This window comes from Quercus robur, chromosome 12, assembly GCF_932294415.1.
Source record: "Quercus robur chromosome 12, dhQueRobu3.1, whole genome shotgun sequence".
Lineage (NCBI taxonomy): Eukaryota > Viridiplantae > Streptophyta > Magnoliopsida > Fagales > Fagaceae > Quercus > Quercus robur.
The window spans coordinates 1,483,571-1,490,287 of record NC_065545.1 but is presented as its reverse complement, the minus strand read 5'-3'; the positions used below and the strand labels follow the sequence as shown (position 1 = coordinate 1,490,287).

At 33.6% G+C, this 6,717-nt stretch overlaps 1 long non-coding RNA gene across 2 annotated transcripts; it reads right to left on the bottom strand.

The window, feature by feature from the left end:
* Window positions 1–490: 490 nt before the first annotated feature.
* On the bottom strand, window positions 491–5,847 carry LOC126709961 (uncharacterized). 2 transcript variants are annotated; one of them, XR_007649543.1, is made up of 5 exons: window positions 5,644–5,847; window positions 4,991–5,063; window positions 3,165–4,517; window positions 1,981–2,066; window positions 491–863 (listed from the first exon to the last, which is right to left on the bottom strand). It is a non-coding gene; the product is annotated as an uncharacterized LOC126709961 (long non-coding RNA). The 2 variants fall into 2 exon arrangements; XR_007649544.1 differs by lacking the exon at window positions 4,991–5,063.
* Window positions 5,848–6,717: the final 870 nt, after the last annotated feature.

Sequence of the window (6,717 nt, the reverse complement as noted above, 5' to 3'; positions counted from 1 at the left end):
CACTAATTTTTTTATATCCCAAAATGCATTCAAAAAAGAAAGAAAGTGTTTCATATTTTATTAGTGTTTTAAGGTTCAAAACATATAAAAATTAAAGGAAAATAGGGAAAATGAAAAATTAAGTTAGAGTTTTAACAAAGGAAATAAATAATTTTTTATGTATTATTTTATTCCTTCATCAAAATTTGTGTAATAAATATTAAAAAAGAAGAAGAAGGATAATCATAACAAATAAAGCTTTTCATTCATAACTGAATTTTGACTTCATTAATATATACCCAAATGACTTTTTATATTTCATATTCATCTCAAACAATCTATATATTTGTGTGTGTTCAAGTACATATGCATATATACTTGTGTATAAAATTTTGTTTCCATAAGGTTAAATCATGGCTCTATTGTCACGCCCCAAACCCAAAAGAGTCCAAAGCGTGAGGGAAGAACCATTAAAAGCGAGAACGTAGGAGATTTTTTTTTTTTCCTTCCATTTGATAAAATAAATAGATATATTGATTTATCCACAATACAAGTCAGAGCTCTATGACACATTTACAAGCAATACAAACTACAATCATGTGACTCCAAATACACTTAACGATCCAATGTTCCAAATAAAATAAACACAAAGTCATGATCCTCTCTAAGGTATGCAACCTCAATAGAAAATCCAGGCCTACCACACCCAAGGCTAACAGACCTTAAGTATCAAACCTCCAATAGAATTGATTATGATCTCGTTGAACTTTGCAAGATTGAGTCACCAACCAATCATAGCATAAATCTCTCACTTAGCATAATGCTCCAATCACCACCAATAAAACAAGCTCCATGCCCGAGGTATAGCAAATTTATCTGAAAAACTGTTGGAAAGTGGGATGAGCTAAAGCCCAGTAAGTAGCATAATTAATGGGGGTGAGGGAAATGCAAGTTTCATGATTATAAACAATTTGCAAAACATGTTTTAGTTTGGGAAATTGCTATATGAATACTGCAAGATCATTTTTTTTTTTTTTTTTTTTTTTTTTTGTAATAATGTAACAAGAATGATTAAATGATGAAACACAAAGTTTCTCAAAATAATACCATGAAACTGTATATTATAATCTATGAGCACTAACAATATAATTTCCAAAACCATAAAATCTACATACGGTAATTTTATCACAAATCTACCATGCTACCACATAGACCAGTCAGGAGATCCACACATTCACAACAAACATGATATTGTCCTTTCTGGTATGCAGACTCTTGGACTCATGGACAGCAGCCTCACCCATACCCTCAAGGTTTTTCTCTCCCCCCATGGGCAGCAAAGAGAGCACGTCAAATAGGACCTCTCTTGCATGTGGTCTCTTGGCCCCATGGACAACAGCCTCACCCACACACAATCAAGGAAACTCTTCCCCCCATGGGCAGCAGGGAAGAACTCGTCATCCAAAATGAAAGGGCACTGACCTAGATCTGATTCCGTTGTCACAAAGACCAAGGAAACCAAATTGGGTGATCACCGGGAAATCACACATGGCATGGTGTCAAAACAACTCACAAGTTATATTACTTTGAAACACATAGTTCATATCCAGGTAGTTTCAGAAAAACCTTAAATAATTTAACTTCCACAAAGTTTGTAAGGTTTTCAATTTCATTCTTGTCAAAATATTTTCTATCAATTTCCCACATAACAAGACAAGATAAGCATCTTTAAATTTGTCAATATACCATAAAATCAATGATTTTCTTATCAAAGATTAAATAAAATATGCTCATTTTTCCATATCAACAATTCATACATTTCCCCAAATGCAATTCCAAATATGATGCATTTTCATATATAATCATATATAGTAGGGTCACAACACAACACCTTTTAGAAAAACATAGTTCCACCATTAATTTTCCAAAATATGTTTGACCCAAAAATAATGTTTATGCAACATGATTATTTTCCAAAAATCTCATTAAAAAGTTACTTACCTCAATAGTCCAATTCAAATTTACCTCAACCGGGCTCCACATTCAACCAATCTAGTTACTAGTTCCATCACCAAGAATATCGGAACCTAGAAACACAATGATCAAACCTATCAATAACAAGACCTTTCAAAAAGTACCATCACACTTATCTCCTCAAATCGTAACAATACCCTAAAATCAAACCAAAGGTCCTAAATTCTAGCTTACCCATCCTAAGACAAGTACCCTTCTCAAGCAGGAACCAAACAAGCATCCAAGAAACTCATAGTGCTGGCACAACCAAAACATTTTAAATTCACTACTGCAAAAATGTGCATCATAAGATAATATAACATACTCATGAATCTTTTTGAGTACTAAATAATATATTTAAGCCAAAATAAGATCAACCGAAGTTTGGGATTAATTCCACAATTTCTCAGCGTTTTAGTCTTGCTTTTAGATTCAGTACATAACACGGCAGCCATTTGTAAAAATTATTTGGTCAGTGAAAAGTTATCCAATTAATTCAAAACTTTACGGGAACATTCCGCTATATGTATAAAATGTACCACAGAAAATTCAGCCCAAAACGATTTTTCTGTAATTTATTAAAAATCACGTAATTCAGCTTACTCAAATCTGCTAGGTACAGATTTACAGTCCCAAAAGAAAAATCATTATAATTATTATACTAGCCAAAATGCTTTGAGACTTGAATCAAGTAAAAGATATGTGTATTAGCTTTCATTATAGCCATCTAAGGCTTCCAGATTCAATCTATGGTAGTTATTATGAACTTTTAACTAAAATGTGTGCAGAGTTTCAACATAAAACAGATTAAGTACGGTCAAATGGTCTTTTGAACACCAAACTTCCTATCCCCTTTCGAGAAATATCGTGTGTCCATCCTCAACAAACCATTTTATCATTGGTACAATACATAGACACCAGAATTTTAAGAAATTAACACAACAAGCAACCACAAAACAAAGTTTAGCAAAAATCATACAAAACCATAAACCGTACAAAAGCAAAAGAAACATCTCACACAACCCATATCTGAAGCTTGCATTACCCACTTTTTAAACATCATGAAGGAGAAATACCCATATCAAAATAATATCCCCACCCAAGAGATTGACTCTACACAAGCTTTAGACCATAACCAAAACGATAAGAAAGTAAATCCAAAAAAATTTCACCTTTACACCACTGTTTCAACAACTCCAGGAGAACACTTGCTACCTCCATTAAAATGGAGCCGTACTATTGTGGTTTAGGTTGTTTAAGTGGTGATAATGGGTGGTTTAGAGTAGAGAAAGCTTGCAATGGGTCAGCCATGGGGTAGAGAAAACGAGAAGAGAAGAAGAAGCTAGAGAAGGACACAAGAAGAGGGAGAGAACCGTGTGGATCCAAGGAGGGGATGTGCTGATCATTGTGGACCATTAACTACAAATATCTTGAGGAAACATTTACCACTCTACCCTTAGGTTGTCATGCCCCAAACCCAAAAGGGTCCAAAGCATGAGAAATACATCCCAAAGGTACCTGTAGATTTTTTTTTTTTTTTTGGACAACCAAACTATAGGAAATCTTTATTTTCCTTTCATTTCCACATGATAAGAATATATAACCATAAATCTCCACATTACAAGTCAGAGCTCTATAACACATTTACGAACAATAACTAAAAATCATGTGCTTCCACATAATACTTGAATTATATTACAAAACTCTTGGATTACACAAAATCACAATCTTATCAAGGATAAGGAATCTTAATATCGAGTCTAGGCCTACCAGCCTAAGACTAACAAACCTCAAGTGACCAACCTCCAATAGAATTGATTAAGGTCTCATTGAACATAGCAAGATCGAGTCACCAACCATTAGTAATGTAAGTCTCCCAAGTCAGCATAAAACTCCAATCATTACCGATAAGGCAAGATCCATTCCCATGATATAGCTAATTAATTTGTAAGACTGTGAAAGATTGGGATGAGCTAAAGCCCAGTAAGTAGCATAATTAATGGGGGTGGGGGAAATGCAAGTTTCATCTTCAATAATAATAATATGAAATGACAAAAATGATTGAATAATGAAACACAAAGTTTCTCAAAGTAAATACCTTGAAACTGTATACTATAATCTGTGAGCACCAACAAAATAATTTCCAAAACCATAATATCTAACATAGGGTAAATTATCATAGATATACCACACTACCACATAGACCGATCAGGGGATCCACCCATTCACAACTGGCATGATATTGTCCTCTCTGGTATGCAGACTCTTGGCCCCATGGACAGCAGCCTCACCCATACCCTCAAGGTTTTTCTCTCCCCCCATGGGCAGCAGAGAGAGCGCGTTAAATATGACCTCTCTTGCATATGGTCTCTTGGCCCCATGGGCAACAGCCTCACCCACACACAATTGAGGAACCTCTTCCCCCCATGGGCAACAGGGAAGAACGCGTCATCCAAAGTGAAAGAGTACTGACCTAGATTTGATTCCATTGTCACAAAGACTATGGAAACCAAATCGGGTGATCACTGGGAAATCACACATGGCATGGTGTTAAAACCACATAAACTCACATGTTACATTACCTTGAAACGCATAGCTCATATCCAAGTAGTTTCAGAAAACCTTAAATAATCTAACTTCTACAAGTTTGTAAGGTTTTCAACTTCATTCTTGTCAAGAAATTTTCTATCAATTTCTTAAATAATACAAGACAAGATAAGCATCTTTAAATTTTTCAATACACCATAAAATCAATGATTTTCTTATCAAGGATTAAATAAAAGATGCTCATTTTTTCATATCAACAATTCATGTATTTCCCCAAATGCAATACCAAATATGATGCATTTTCATATATAATCATAAATAATAGGGTCACAACACAACACCTTTTAGAAAAACATAGTTCCACCATTAATTTTCAAAAATGTGTTTGACCCAAAAATAATATTTATGCAACATGATTATTTTCCAAAAATCCCATTAAAAAGATACTTACCTCGCAACCGCAAAAGCCTAATTTTTCAAGCTCCAAAGGAGATTAGCTAGAACCTCAACAATATCAAGCAAACCTAACACAATAAGCATAAAGCTTAAAATTGTATCTAGCTACAATTTAGGAATTGCCAAATATGCATTTAATTAGGCAAGCCTAGCATTTAACCTCATCAATAACATATTCCTCTTCCAAAGTTTCTCAACAAATTAATTCACAAGGCATAGACTTCAATTTATAAATTTAACTCATTCAATATCATCTCCAACATCATGACTAGCTTCCATAAAATTTACTCTACATCATTAAAAGACCCATGAAAGCAAAATCAATATATCCTCTAAGATAAGAAATTTAGAACTTCAACTAACTCCAAATAAACCCAATGGCAATGGAAAAATTAAATTTACCAACCATCACATGTTATAACTTAAAACTCCTAAATTTTCCACCATAAATAAATCTTAGGTAGTCATCATTAGCACAAACCATATACCCACTCATCAAATAATCCCACCAATACAAAACCCATACATAAAAACACATAAATATCACTTCCTATGCTCATAAATCATATGAGTATCATTATTAAAACTTTGATAAAAATAACCTCAAGCAAAAGTGCAAAACCCACCAAAAAGATGAGAAATTTTTACCTCAAAAAAAGGATGTGAAGGTGTTTATAGGTTCCCAAAGATTTTCCAGTGATCTTGCCGGAAAAAATGATGGTGGAAATGGTGATGGTGGTGGTGTGGAAGTGCCGGTGGAGAGGATGAGAGTAGAGAGTGTTCTACCGAAAATGAAAAAGAAGAAAAAGAAAGAAAAGAGAAGCAAGGAGTGAGCCGGCCAAAGAATATAAGGTAGAGTGATTGTGAGGTGAGTAGTGGGGTTAGGTAGGGCTTGGCACGTGGGAAACCAAAAAAATCTAACCTTGACTTTTTTTTTTTTTAAGACTGACGGGACGTTACATAGATTTCTTCACTTCCTTAATTTTCACCAAGCTCATTACCACAAATCACAAAAATGCCATTATATGCTTTAGATATTCAAAAGACCCTTGCAAAAATAGTTTACCACCTTAAAGAAAAATAAAATTCATTTGAGGTATTATTCACATCTATAATTTGCTTAAAAAAAAGGCTTGGGGTGTTACATCTACTGCTAAGAATGAATGCAATTAGGAAAGGGTTATTTGACTAAGGAATACTTATACATGCAAGTCATTTACTTTTATTAGTTTTGGGGGTAATGGTACGTACAAGTACAACTCATTAATTAGCCTATATTCTTTTCTTAAACTATGCATCATTAGCGGATTGAGATAAGGTGCAATTGCTAAATTGCACCATGCAATTATACCATTTTCTTCACAAATATTTTTACATTTTTAACTTTTTAATTTTAATTTTAACTTTTTTTTAAATATTTTTTTAATTTAATAGTTGAGATTGAAAGTTACTTCTCGACCATTCATTACTATTACATCAGGCGCAATACCCTAAGTATTGCACCTGATCTCAATCCCACTATTAGCATTGCGTGTGTATTTAAACTAACATATTCCTTCTTTTCTTTTTTCTTTTTGTCCCCCTTTGGCTCTCTCTCTTTTTTAATGCAAGGTTCTATTCCTTTTTTTTTTATTTTTTTTTTGGGTTTGGTATAGACAAAAGAAAAAGCTAAATTCTTGTTCAGAAGATGACAAAGAAACCATGCTAGCCACAGTTTTTTCC